The sequence below is a fragment of the Eubalaena glacialis genome, chromosome 18 (genome assembly GCF_028564815.1).
Source record: "Eubalaena glacialis isolate mEubGla1 chromosome 18, mEubGla1.1.hap2.+ XY, whole genome shotgun sequence".
NCBI lineage: Eukaryota > Metazoa > Chordata > Mammalia > Artiodactyla > Balaenidae > Eubalaena > Eubalaena glacialis.
The window spans coordinates 1,700,247-1,714,761 of record NC_083733.1 but is presented as its reverse complement, the minus strand read 5'-3'; the positions used below and the strand labels follow the sequence as shown (position 1 = coordinate 1,714,761).

Genomic DNA, 14,515 nt, shown 5'->3' with positions numbered 1-14,515 from the left:
CTCCAAGGAGTCCCGGCCACTGTCAGTGGAAGCTGGTGTTTAGAAACCATGATCTGGGTGCTGGGGTGCCCTGGGTCCTTGCTGCTGGGGTGTCACAGCTGCCAGCCCTCTCAGTGGACAGAACTAGGACTTGTACAGACGCAGGTCCACACTCACAGACACCGTCGCACAAATGCACTCACTCACACATTTATATCCGTGTTTATCTCATGATCAGTTTCCCCATTGCCGGCTCACTTCCCCTGCCAGGCGGGCCGTGTGTTCAGTTTACTGATGCACAGAGTTCCTCACTCGGTCCTTGGCAGGGTTCTGTGGGCCTTAGGAAGCTGTCCCTCGAGGCTGTGATTTGATGGATGGAGCAGCCTGGGCTCAGCGGGAAACCTGCACCGGGGCAGAACTCAGAACAGAGTCCGTCCTCGAGGCCCTCCTAGCAGATTTCTGCAGCAGCTCTTGACCTTGGCAGAAGGTAGAGCAGGCCTCCGTGTCCAGTGGTGGGGAGCGATTCCGTGAACTACGGCTTGGGCGTCTGTCACGGAATTCTTGGCTCCCGCCCGAGGGCCAGGGGGCGGAGGGCGAGGCAGGTGTTCTCAGGCTGCAGCCGGGGAGGGGAGGAGGGAGTGTTTTGGCGAAACAGCTTGCACTTAGGCCAGGGCAGGCCAGTGGTCAGTGCGGTGACCCCCTGACCTGCGTCCGGGGTGGCTGGGACTTGCTGTTTCCTGGGCTCACGACGGAGCCCCCAGCTCTTCACTCTGGAGGACACCCCGTGACCTGGCTCGGGGGCCCACGGGGCCTTCTGCTGGTTGGACTTGCCGAGGATCGAGGAAAGGGGCCGGGAGAAGTGAGTCCGAATCCACATGTACCGTCAGCCAGTGCTTACGTCCCTTTTCCCTGGGCCGCCAGAGCCGCACCCTGACGCCCACCGAATGTGGTCGATCGGTAGGAAAGTCACGCGGTCAGTGCCCGTTTCCTTTGTGCAGGCGCCCGGCCAGCTCGCGGGGCTGCGCCACCGTCCCCCGCCGGTGCTCTGGCCTGTAGGACCCACCCACCCCTTCTCCCAGGTTTGGCTGCAGGACGGCCTGGCTGGAGCCAGAAGCACAAAGGAAAGGAGGGTCGGATCGGGGGGCGACATTACACCCCCAAGCTCCCCACCCTGCGGGGCTGGACGGGTCCCAGGGTGAGCTGCAGGGGCTGGGAAGCCTCTGCAGGAGGGGAGGGCGGAATTATACCACCGGCCGCTGGGACCCTCTCCCCACAGAGCCAGAGAACGTGGGTAGGGATGTCGGCCCGTGAACTCGGCGCTGGATTCAGGAAACAGGTTCTGACTGTGGTGCTGAGGCCCTTCGGGACAGGCCGCCAGGCTTCACGCCAGCATCACGGGAGCAAAGCGGATTCTCTGGTGATATCCACGCACAGGTGGCTCGGCCCTGACGCGTCCAGACCTCTCTTCCCTCCGATGTCCTTTTCAGCCTGAACTTCGTGGTTCCTAGTACCTCCAGGGGCAAGGGAGTTCCCTGCTGAACTAGCCACATCGACTGGCATTTCTCTTCAGGGCCCGAAAATACCCTCTCAAGTGTCAAAAGGCCTCATGAGTCTGTCGTGGTGACGGCAGACCCAAACCACTGAATCACAGGCTTCATATTGGTGAAACGTACAGCATGTGAATTATATCACAGTAAAGCTGTTAATGACAACAGCATCACTCTTTGGCACTTCATTATTCTTTCTGTTACTCCTTTGAACTCCTAACAGGTGGGTGTAGAAGGGGGTCAGGCACCACCACCGTCCCCATTTTGATGGTCACAGCCCCGGATGGGAAGTGGGAGGGCTAAGACTTTGGCCCATAGATTGTGCGTTTGGCTCTTTCTGTAAGCTCACCGTCAGCCCACCTTCCATGATTTAATGCTGATCACCCTCCTGTCTAATTTGGTCATTTTCAGGTTGATTAATCTGATTCCCTGGACCCTCCCACTGCTTTTCTCTGAACCCTCTCTCTAAGACAGCACTGTGGTGGTCAGCTTCCACGATGACCCCATTGATCCTTGCCTCTTGGTCAGCATCACCTTCCCGCATCAAATCAGGGCTGGTCCGTGTGGCCAATAGCATATGGCGGAGCTGATGGGGTTGACTTCTGAGGCTGTAAAAGGCACTGCAGCCTCCGCCTTGGCCTCTTGGATGGCGGCAGCCACCGTGTCCTGACACTCAGGCAGCCCCACGGAGAGGGCCACTTGCAGAAACACAGGTCTCTGGCCAAGAGCACCAACGTACCCGCCGCGTGATGGAGTCACCTTGGAAGTGCCCCTCCTGTCCTAGTCCAGCCTTCAGATGAGGCCATAGCCCCGGCTGACACAGGACCATAACTGCATGTCACAGCCCAAGTGAAGACCGCCCAGCCAAGCCCTCCCCAGAGGCCTGGCCGACCGACGGTGTGAGAGAAGCCACTGAGTTTGGGGGTGACTAATTACACAGTAGGGGGTGTGGCTGGAACAAGCACCCAGACCTGCACAGAACCTAGACATGGGGATACACCCGGGACAGACAAAACCATCTCATTTTCCTGCCCAGGTCCCTTCTTAGTCATCCTGGGGTAACTGTACTCCTATCAGCATCAGTGACCTGCTCGGAGGGTCCACTCCAACCCGCAGGGCCGCAAGCAGGGCACACCCTCACGTGACAACCAGACTAGCAGTTTCACCACTTGGGAGGCCAGGTTTGGGTCTCGGCTCCTCCCCAAAGCTGGGCAAGCTGTTAGCAGGGGGCGAGCCTGTGTCTGCCCCACGAAGGAAAAGCCTTCCTCTGAAATGCCTAAATCAGAGTTCTTGTAGGTAGACCAGAGGCGCTCAGCCTCGGCCATGCATTGGGAGCAGCGGGGGTAGCTCGAAGCCCCCGGTGCCGGCCCCAGCCCGACACCGGCTCAGCGTCTGGGACACATCGGGTTCCAGGAAGCTCAGACCTACCCGGGCGTTCTGAATGCAGCCGCGGCTGAAACCGCTGGTTCACATCAGCCACGTTGATGCTTAAAAGTGTTTCCAGGCCTTGTTTACAACACAGAGCAAGCACTTGGTTTAAAAAGGAGACTCCAACACATCAGGCAGTCCACATCTTAGGAAATGGTTTTTCTGGACACAGTGGTCTAAACTGAGATGGTTTATGTTTAATCGCATTTTGCCACAGGAAAAAGTGCCCCAGGAAACACTGTGCGGAGGACAGGATGCCCAGCTGGGCTCTTTAAATAGAAGTGGCCACAAACAGCGTAGTTCACTGATTCTGTAAACGACCACAGAGGCTCTACCTGCCTGGAGCACAGCTGCCCGACTGTACGAAACTCATTAGGAAGCAGGCACTACGGGGACGTCCACGTTTTCCTAACTCATGAGGTCCCTTCAGACAGTTGACACTCAGTGACCGGTTCGGTCTCGTACTGGGCAGGGTTGTACCAGGGACAGAAGTCGTAGGACGTTTTTATGCAGAAAGAGTTCTTACAGGGCTGGGCGCACACGGCTGTGGAGCTGGCGCCTGGGAACAGCCAGGCGCTGACGCTGCGGCCCGAAGGCGGCATTTCTTCTTCCTCGAGGAAACCTCCAATTTCTCCAAAAGGCTTTCAGCCTAGTGGCCGAGGCCCCCCGCACATCACGGAGGGGGATCTCCTTCACCTAAAGTCGGCTGATGGCAGAGGCTACCCACATCCCACAGGTGCCTTCACCCCAGCCCCCAGGTGAGCGTTTGATTGAATGACGGGTGGACAGCAGCCCGGCCAGGTGCCTTGCCAACCTGACCAGGTCCCTCACTCGGCCGGCTCCGCCCCAGGTCCCTCCCGCCCCTTCCTCAGAGGGGCCTTCCCTGGACGCTCACCCTGAAATAGCCGCCGTGTTGGGATTCTCTGCCCAAACGCACCGCTCCTGGACACCTGTGATGTTCCCTTACTGGTTGAGGGCCCGCGTCCCCTGCTCCTCTGCAGGGCGGTGCAGACTTGCCCCCAGATGCTCCCTGTGATGATGGGGACGCCGGGATGACTGTGACATGGATCGCGAGGCCACCGCCCCCAAGGGCAGCTCCCAGACAAGCCCCAAAAGGGAAGCCCCACGTGGGACTCGGCACCTTCGCCCTGGTCCCCACGGGGGAGTTCCTCACCTCACAGGCCAAGGGCTTGGGCTCAAGTCTCAGCCCTGCCACCTGTTAGCTGGGTGACTTGGGCAGGTCACTTAGCCTCTGGGAGCCTCGGCTCCCATCTGTAAGTCGGGCAAGAACACCAGCAGACCCTAGGTGGTGAGCGTGACAGTGGGCCAGGATGCTGTGGGCCCGGAGACCAGGCAAGGGACAGCGGGTGGCCCTTTGGAGGAGGGAGGTGGCTTGGTCAGGCAGAGAAGAGCAGAAACAGAGAAGTGGGAGCAACGAGAGAGACATTTCAAAGGAAGAGCCTGTGACAACATGAGGGAGAGGTCAGGGTTGGCTTTTTGTTTTGCAAATGTCTGTTTCCTGATTATAGAAGCAGTCCTGCTCATTGTAGAAAAGTCCAAGATTAAAGTCTGGGGGTATTTTAGTTTATTCATTCTTCTCTTCTCCACCCTCCCCCACCTCCCCGATTCAGCATTTAATGTCTTAGACATCAGTTAAGATGATTTAAAAATTCTAATCATTTTATTTGAATGCATTGACCCTGCATCCTGGAGATCTTATTTTGTCTATTCTAGATAGAATTCTAAATATATATATTAACATCTATTAAACCTATTAAAATTATATCTAAAAATATGTATTCAGGTATAAAGCCCACAAGGTAGCAGCCCCTCAAGCATCACCCTGTGAGCTGCATGCTAACCTGTGTCATTATGTTTCCTAATTAACCAGCCCCCTATGTGGGGGCCTTTCGTTTTCAGTTAGTCAGCATCCTTGTAACATGTGTCCTGGATCTGGCACTTCTTCCATAGAGGAGTGCCCACGGAGTGACTGCCCTAGAGGTTCACAGCGTTTTCAGGGCTGCAGATACGTGTCGGCAGATTCACTGCCTGGGGCCTGCTCTTATGTGCTGGAACTACAGGGCTTCCCAGGAGCCCTGTGTCAGGACCAGGGGATGGTAGAATCTCTCCTTTGAGTTCTAGTAATAGCACCTCTGAGAATGTTACATGTGTTAAAAGTCATTTAATCCTGAACACCATCCCCACTAGAGAGGTAGTATTATCATCTGAATTTTGCGGATTTGCACACTGAAGCTCAGAGAGGTTAAGCAACTTGCCTCAAGCAGCACAGCCAGTAAGTGGTGGAATCAGATTTGAACCCAGGCAGCTGGCTCCAGAGTCAGGGTCCGACCTGTATGGACCTGCATGTCCAGCGCCTGCTTCACCTACACCCGAAGCACCTGACTGACCTTCCTACATACTTGCCCCGGGCCAGCTGGTGATTGTTCTCATCAAGGGGAGGAGAGGGGCGCGCCCCTCCGCTGGTTTCCCTGGTAACTAATGAGCCCACCTGATGGCAATTCCCCTGTAACTGGTAACCTCCCCTTCCCCGCTGGAGGCTGCCACGTCCTGCCGGCTGTTCACCGCACACGGTGGGGTGTTGCTCCAGGACCTTCTTGCTTCAGATACGTAAGCTCCGCCACCCATGAAACCACTGAAGTCTCTGTCACCGACTCCGGGCTCCTTCTTTGGTCTTGAGGCTGGGCAAGCACAGGCCTTGCAGGCCTGCAGGAAGCAGCCCAACAGGGCCCCTACACACCGCTGCCTCTCCACCACGGTGTGCGTGCTCAGGGGGGGTCTCACCCCTTTCTTCCACGTGGGAGCAGGAGCCACTTCAGGGGGAGCCACTGAAGGAGACCCCAGGGATGTCCCCTGTGGACTGGAGCTCTTGGGGCATCAGCTGAGTTCTGGAACCAGGAATCTGAACCAAGATCGGGGACGCGTCTTTTCAGGCTCCCCATCTAATGGCTACTGAGGGTCCTTCCTGAAGGGGTCTTAGTCAAGAGGGAGGATTCCTGAGACCCTTTGGGAGGGTCACGTGACCCTCGTGTGACCGGGAGCATAATAACAAGGGCCTCCCAAGGTCCACGTGGTCAGACCGGGAGGGAGGACCTGAGCGCCTGTGCGTGCGTGGGCACGTGTGTGGGGACGTGCGTGGGGACGTGCGTGAGCGTGTGCGTGGGGACGTGTGGGGGGCGTGCGTGAGCGTGTGCGTGGGCACGTGTGTGGGGGCGTGCGTGAGCGTGTGCGTGGGCACGTGGGGGCGTGCGTGAGCGTGCGTGCCATGCGTGCGTGAGCGTGGCTGGGGGCCCTCAGGGGCGGGGACTTCTCTCCCTCTCCGGCCGCTGGCTCTCAGGGGGTCGCTGCCGGCTCCCGTTCCTGCCTCGGCCGTGGAATCCCAGCCTGGCGGGTGGTGGGGCTTCAGGACCCGCTTCGGGTCAACATCAACAATGGCCGTGTTAAGCTCTCGGGCTCTGTTTCCCCGGGGGCTCACGAGAGTTGAGGGCGCCGCGGTGGGAGTACAAAATGGGCACCTCAGGGGTGCAGCTCGGAGGAAAGGCGACCCTCCCCCCCCACGGGCACGTGCAGCCCCCCTCCCCACCCTGGGGTCACTGGTGTGTGCGTGTGGGCGCTGTGGACAGCTGCTGGACGAGGACGCCGGTCCCGGAAGGAGCGTGACCGCTGAGCATCCGAGGGGGACCAGCGGGGAGGCTGGTATCCGCCCGGCCATGCTTCTCCGCCCCCCCGACCCCCGCGCCCACTAGCCTCCCGAGCCTGCGAGTGGGTCTGAGCCGCTCCACGCTCTGAGGGAAGCCCCCAAAGGATCCCGGCCAAAGGCAGCCCCCCAGAGACCTGCGGGCTGGTAGCCCCGGGGTGGACGTCTCCAGAAATCCCTGCCGGCAGGTGCGCCCTCGCTGCCCGGGGAGGCGGTCCGGAGGGTTAAGAAGCGGGCCCGCTCTGCAGAGAAGCATCTTCCGGCTCCTTGCACATGTGTTCGGTTTACGAAGGAGAAGCAGGAGGGAAGCCAGCCGGGGACCAGGCGCCGCTCCTTCGTCCTGGAGCACACGAGACTGGGTTTCTTCCAACCGCGCCTCGGCAGGCACGAGCAGGGTTAAGTGTGTGCGAGGGGAGAGGGAATCCCAGACCGCCCGGAACTTGAGACGTCCCAGCTGAGGGCGAAGCAGCCCGGGGAGAGGCAGCGCCAGCCACCCTGCGGTTTCCGCAGGCACCTGGGCCCGCGGAGTAGGGGAGGACACGTCAACAGCCTTCCCGTCACACGCCACCCGCAGGACACGCGGCAGACGTGCCACGGCCGCCTCCGGGGTAAGTGCAGGTCCTCTGGGTCCCCGCCGGCTGGCAGCGGGGTGTGAGATGAAGTGCTTTCATTAGGAGGTGGGATGTGCTGGTGATAGGGCTGGCTGTGTCTTCTTCTTAATGCATGCAGAGTTGCAACCAAGTCGTGACAACAAATGCAGTCTGGAAACATCTTTATGGCAAAACAAAGCATTCTGCTTTCCTGTTGACAATTCAAGTGCTGGACCGAAAGCCAGAGCCCAGAGGCAGATTCGTTTGGCGCGTAGAGATCTGTCTGTGGTCTCTGCTCTGAGGGCGCAGTCAGGGTCTCCCTCCTTCCTTCGGGCCTTCTATTCTTTGCCCGATTTATTCTTTTTTTTTTTCTGTGATACGTCCCCGGTGACAGTGTTCTGTCTCACCACCCAGGCTCGGATGTGCCGCAAACAGGCCCGATTAGCGACACTTTCTGCTCAATGTGCATCTCATTATGGCTGTTCTGAGCAAGTGTGGAGACAGGGCTGGGTCCCCCGACCCACCACGGGCGGAATGGGGGGCTCGTGGTTGCATATAACCTGTCACAAGCCTGCACTGTGGGTAACAAGCCATTTTACCAGACATGGGGCCACCAGTCTCTTCATAACGGTTTCACTTGAGCAAGTTTCAAAGCAGGTCGCCTCCTGGTGCTTTGATGTGTCTGTTTCCCATTATACGGTCAGGCCACCAGCAAAAGTGACAGTCGCAGTTTCTGTGCATAGACTTTCTGAACCACCCCGGGAGGGCTCGTCCACACGTGCAGACGCACCCACCGCCCTCACTCGCGGGCCTTCGTAGCGATGAAGGATGGCAGCCCCCCATGGGTTCTGGTTTCTTTTATTTGTTTGTTTTTAAATTAAAATACAAAAGCCCACCTCTTAAATGGTAAAGGAAAGATGAAAGATGAGACTTGGCAATCCTGTTGCCTGCAGAGCTGGGATGGTAACGGTAATAACAACATAGTAACACTGATAATAATAGACAGCTTCCCAAAGGCCCTGTGTGTTGTGCTTTTATTTTTTCTTATCTCATTTGATTTTGCAACTACCATTTTCAAATGAGGAAATTGAGGTTGAGGATCTTGACCAAGACACATACCTAGTGAGTGACAGAAATATTAATCCCAGGGTTCCGATAATAAGTCCCATGTTTTGTGCTGAAGTCGTTCGCCCCTTCCTTTGTTATTCTCCATTACACCCGAGTGCTACCCTAGAAAACCCCCACTAGGCAGAAGGTGAGGCCCAGCTGGAGGCCTCTTACGATGTGAAAACTTGGTGTGTGTGTGTTTAAAATCCAACAGTTAACGGGGTTAGATCTATGTCTACCGTCTACTGGTGGGTAATTCAGAGAGCCCAGAATGATGGTATGAACTCAGCACTGACGTGATCTAGTGGGGAAACAGATGGAAACGCGAGCTGCTAGGAAGCATTTCTTGGCCCTTCTGCCACGTACCGCGTGTGCTTCCATAGGGCCCTGTATCCGCTAAACGCTGTCACAGAGGAGAAGGCCCTGGATTGTTAGCGGGATTTCTGGGAGGGGCTCAAGTGGCAGAACAGGAAGGGAGATGGATGAGGTTGGCCAGAGACCAGCCTCAGAGGTTGCTTCTCCTGAAGTGTCACTTTGCTTTGTGCAAGAATCTGGCATGACGTGGAATCTCGGGAAGCCCTTGCCATGTGGTGGCAACTCAGTCTTTCCTGTCTCCTGCGCGCCAGGCCGTTGCTATCGTGGTTTTTCATCCTCACGTGAGTCCCCATAGACGAGCGGGGTGAGTTATCTTAACCTCATTTTATGGTCACAGAAGCTGGACCTCAGCGCAGTTAAGACGCTTGCCAAGGCCACCTGGCCGGAAGCTCTGAGCCCCCCGGCAACCTGGCTGAGCGGAGAGGGGTCATCTGCCTCCCAGATGTGATCTTACAGAAAACACAACAGATTTCTTGAGCTGTAACTCACGTACCGTTCAGTTCACTCATTTAAAGAGTCCAATTCTGTGGTTTCTAGTGTGTTCGTGGAGTGGTGCAGCCCTCACCATAACAATTTCAGAACATGTTCGTCACCCCAAGCAGAAGCCCCGTTCCCGCCAGCAGTCACCCCATCTCCTCAGCCCCTGGCAGCCCCTAACCCTCTCAGTGTCTCTGTGGATTTGCCGGTCTGGACGTGTACCCTGAACGGAATCAGATAATATTTGGCGTTTGTGTCTGGCCTCCTCCCTCAGCATCACATCTTCAAGGTGCATCCACGTGGCAGCCTGAGTCTCTAGGTGAGACCCCAGCCTTTCCCGCCAGAGCCTCAGAAGACGTCCAAAGACTCAGGGGGAGGCTCGGGCTTCATCCAGGGCACTGCTTCACGTTTCTCGTGGAGATTCTATGTTCTGCCCTGTTCTCCATGTCATGACAAATAAACACAGAAGGCTGTGACCCCTGGCTGCCTGTGGCCAGATTTGCTAAGTCAGCAGCCCAGACACCTTTCACCATAAATGCGTGGGACCCTGCTGGCTTCCCTCACCACTTGGACGTGAAGAGGAATTTCCACCGTTGCAAGTGTAAAAGCCATTTCCGGGAGACACTGGGGGACATTTTCAAAATGGTGTATGAGGTGTGTATTTGAAAGCAAACAGCCATGTCAGGCAAGATAAGTGAATATGTGTCATTTCAGGTGGACAGAGTATTGAGGACCTGCCTGAAGCACTGTGTTGTAAAGGATTCCAAAGCCCTGGCTTTGGAATTTTGGTGATTGATTGATGATGTCTGCCGTGGGCTGGGGAAGGGGTGACAGTGAGCTGTGTGGTGGCTTCTGGTTGGTGCAGATTTGGTTGGAAGGGAAAAGCCTGGATCCTGGAAGCCAGGGCCGGGCACACTCAGAAGGCAAGTGTTGACACCAGCCCATGTGTGTGTGGATGGAAGGACACGTCCTCAGGCCCAGCTGCGCGGACCAGGCCAAGTTTCAGGAAGGCGGAGTCTGGGCCCAGGCCCAGCAGGCTGGTTTCGGGAGTCCATGAGGAAGTCATCTTCCAGGTCATCCCCCTCTGAGTAATCGAGGATTTAATAACCAGAATCTCTTGCCTCACCACATCTGGCAACGTTTGGGCCAGCACAGCGCGTTTCCTTCTTGGCCGGTGGGTCCCCGCGGAGGGAGTGGCGTGGATGGGCGCCAGCGCTGGGCCGGCTTCCAGCCCCCATCACATGCCCTGCACCTCTGAGGTCAGCGCGTTGCAGAGGCGTTACGAGCCCGTCCCCGCTCCGTCCTGCCCCCGGCGCCTCCCCTGCTCGTAATTAACGGATAGTCCTTGGCAGATGGGGCTCCTGAGGAGCATTCCTCCAACGGAGGGACAGGGGGTATAGCAGACGCCCACGGATGAGGCCGGAGGAGGAGCCCGTGTACCATCTCGGGGGGTCAGGTGTCTGGATGCTCGCCGCCAGGTCCCAGCGCTTTCCTTTAGTGTCCCCTTAATTATGCGTCTCCTTTATTTGCCTAATTCGTTTCTCTTGAAAGGTCAGCTTTTCCCCTTAAAAAGCAACCCAGATAGCAAATGTGACCAGAGCGGGGAGGATGTGGTCAGTCTGTCCCTGTCTGGGCTGACGAGGTTGTCTTGGGGTGTCACCCCACCTCCTCCTCACCCATGGTTTCCTCTGCTCTGCGGCGTGCAGGCAGGTGGGCAAGGCTGGCCTGAGGCTGCTCCTGTCCCGGTTAAGGGCCTGGGAGGTGTTTATCCTGTGCAGTCTGGGGCGAGGGGGTCGCTGCCAGCCAGGAGAGGGGACCCCAGGTGGCTGCCGCTCTCCATGTGGCAGGGTGACCTCAGCGTGGTCCCTGCCGCCCCTGCCACGTGGACCTCGCCAGGCCCACGGGCGGGTGCGTGTCCCGCGTGCCTCTGCCTTCTTAGGCCCGTGAGGGTGGGTTATGACTTTCTGTTTTGAGATGAGGTGACTGTGAGGGGCTGGAAGGTGGCCCCCAAGACACCCCCATCCTGATCCCCAGAAGGGCGGATATGTGACCTGACACAGCGGAAGGACTTTGCAGGTGTGGTTGCGTCAGGGATTGGAGATGGAGCGTTTCGTGGATCGTCCAGGTGGGCCGGGCATAACCATGGGGTCCTCATACGAGGCTGGGGACTAAGCCTCTGACGTTGGGCCCGTCAGGCCATGTGGGTGTTGCGTTCCATTCCAGCCCCCGGGACGGGGGCTCCATCAGCGAGTTCACGTCTTACCTGCGAACATCTGGTGGATGTGAGCAGGTGTCCCGAGCAGTGGCCACCCACGTGGGGCGAATTGAGAAAACCCTCTGCTATAAAAACAGTGTCCCTGAGGCACACACCACATGGCCTGGATCCCCTGTTTACAATCCTGTTTTGTCCTCACTGCTCAGCTATGAAATGCAAACCCTCCAAGGAAGAAACCGCATGGAACATTAACGTTTTAGGGTGGGAAGTGGCTTTCACAGGACGTCCAACTCCAGCCCCTTCTGGAATGACCCAGTGTGACGCCACTTACCAGAACCCATGGGGAGGGCGGGGGTAAAACAGCGCGGGGTGTCTGATTCAGCAGGCCCGGGCGGGCCTGGGAACCTGCATCTCTCACACGTTCCCAGGAGGCACTGCTGCCGCTGGTCCAGGGTCCACACTCGGAGAGCCCCCTCTGGTTCACGGTTGGGCTGAACTGGGGGCTCCCCCAGCCCCTGGGTTCTCACCCTCTGGTTCTGGGAAGGACGCTCCGGGAGTGTCCCTGGGTGTCCCCAGATGGTTCTGACGCAGGTTGCTCACAGGGTCTGTGTCACAAATGAGCGATTCCACCTGCAGGACCTGACTTGCTCGAGGTCACCCAGCCTGGCGCCCGGCCTCGTGGGCTCTCTTCAGGCCATCGTCCCTTTGTCTCCGTGCCAACCAGCGTGGAAAAGATGTTCTCCTATTGTGAGCGGCAGCTGCCAGCTAAGAATCCTCGTGTGGCTGTTAAAAGCCTCTCATTGCAAATACCTCCTCCAGGAGAGACAGCTGCTCCGTCAGAGGTGGGCATCAGAGCGGTGGGTCTCGAGCGAGGCGGACCCTCTGAGGCCTTCAACCAGGACAGGTAGCTGTGCAGGTTGGGCTTTCCTGGCGAGCTCACCCTGAATGGGTTATTCATGAGGGGCCCAGGTGAGCTGGGAAGGACCCACCGGGCAGGTGCCAACCTCTCGACAACCTTGGTGCAGCCATGATGGAGAGAGAGGCCTGTGTCTCACGTGCTCGCCTGTCTTGGCCTCTCTGGGGCCCCAGGAGAGACACTGGGGTCCAAGGAGCTGCAGGGAACCGGGAAGCAAACCGCCTGTTGCCGCCCGCACATCAGACCACCTCCTGCAGTGGGGCTGGCGGTGCTGCTGCCTTTGGGGACCTTGAGAGACGCTCTTTTTACTTAGAGCCGGTTCCCATGGCACCTGGTCGTGGAGTGGCCAGGTTCCCCGGGATTGGCGATGCCCTAGGCGAGGAGAGGGGACCAGGCGTCTGGGAAGCTGGGTTTGAAGCCCAGCGTGTTGGCGGGATGCTGCACTATGACCTCGGGCCCTCGGTTTTCTCCATACAGCAGGGCTCTCGTGGCCTCCGGCCTATTGTAAACGGTCAGCAAAGGGCCGCTTTTGGGACGCGTCCAGGGCCAGCCCTGTGGGCCGCCACCCCCGCCCCCACTGTGTCTGCTGGGTGAAGGGTGAGGCGAGGCGGGGGCCGCAACAGGATGAACGAGGGATGCGTTTGCTCTGCGCAGCCGCCGCGGTCCCCTGGGCAGAGGTTCTGGCCTCCCCAGGAACGTGGGGACCTGCTGTGAGGGCGTTCCTGCTCGGCCACAGGGCTGGGGGGAGGACGGCGGGCTCCGTGCCAGACTTGTGCCTTGTGACACGGACCCCACTGCCCCTGATTGTCTGGGTGACACCAAAGAAGCGCCCCTTCCCGACAGCGGGGCCCAGCCTGGCCCCCACCTGCAAGTGGGGAGAAGAGTGGTGAGCAGCTGGGTCGCTGAACGTGAAGCTTGGACTGAGCTCCTGGGACCCTGGGCCTCGAGGCTGCTGGGCAGGACGCACCCCTCCTGGGCAGTCAGGGGGGACAGAGGGCACGGCCGGAAAAGGGCTCTGGGCTTCAGGTTGTCCGCTGCGGCAGGGATCTGGATTTGGGGGCACAAACGTACAACCAAGAAGAGACCCCTTCCTGCTTTGGGGGAGAGATTTGTGCACCGGTTCCGATAAGGGTCTTAGCTATCTGCACGAGCCTCATACACTTGGAAAAATCAAATCTACCGAACAAAAAAGCTAAATCCCAGTTTACCATGTGGAGGATAAGTGGGCCCCCCTTGACCTGCACTGGCACTGCCATCGACTCCACACGCCTGTGCCAAGGGCTTTGACCCGCGCTGTTTATACTTTTCACCATACCCGGTCCTCGTTCTGCAGGTGAGGACACAGACGCCACCAGAGATAAAAAAACAAAACGCTGTCCAAGGTCACGGGGTCAGCAGATGGTGGATCCCGGATGAAGACGGGATTATCTTACCTGAAACCCCAAACTTGTTTCGACCACACTGCCTTTCCTTGTGTTTAGGGCATGACTCAGTCGAAGCCACACTTAAAATAGCGGTGTGCAAAGGCGGCAAATGGGAGTGCGCAAGCCCCAAATGGGCCCAGTATTTATTCCTGGTGGGTTGGATTATTTTTATGCGTCATTGTAGTTTCTAATTTATCTACAGTGAATATATATTATTTTCATAATCAGAAAAAACGTTATAAGGATCTTTAAGAACACAGGGCATGATGTGCTAATCATGTGAGTCCCGGCGGGTGGGGCAGTCACCTCCTGAGAGAGGCTGGCGTCTAAACCACTGACGGCCCCGCGTGCAGCCGTGTGGTCAGGGCTTTCTGGCACACGCCAGCATCCCTTCTCTCCTCCCTTCCTGATTTAACCCTGACTTGTCTGGGGTGACAGTGGGCTCCGTTAAAAATACTTCCAAGGCTCCCTTGTGGTTAGGGCTGGTCATGTGGCAGCTCAGGTCAAGGAGATGGTAGCCGAGTGTTCCTCATAAGGCTTTTAGGGAAGCAATGAGTTTCCTGCTTAGAAGGGACAGACTCAGCCTGCGAGCACTGTTTACCCTTCCCCCTCCTGTCTGGAAGGCAGATGTGATGCTCAGAGGTGCAGCAGCCATCTTGTGTCATGAAGACAAAAGCCACATGCTAAGGATGGTGGAGTGGAAAGAGAGGAATTGGGTCCCTGATGGCATCGGGCCCCGTTC

The 14,515-nt window shown here is 57.7% G+C and overlaps 1 protein-coding gene across 1 annotated transcript in view; it reads right to left on the bottom strand.

The window, feature by feature from the left end:
- Window positions 1-12,078, bottom strand: part of KLHDC4 (kelch domain containing 4) — a 324,942-nt gene extending 312,864 nt beyond the window's left edge. The window contains exon 1 of the mRNA XM_061173359.1: window positions 12,073-12,078. The gene's annotated coding sequence lies outside the window, so the exon portion shown is untranslated. The remainder of the gene's footprint in view (window positions 1-12,072) is intronic.
- Between the last annotated feature and the right edge of the window lie 2,437 nt (window positions 12,079-14,515).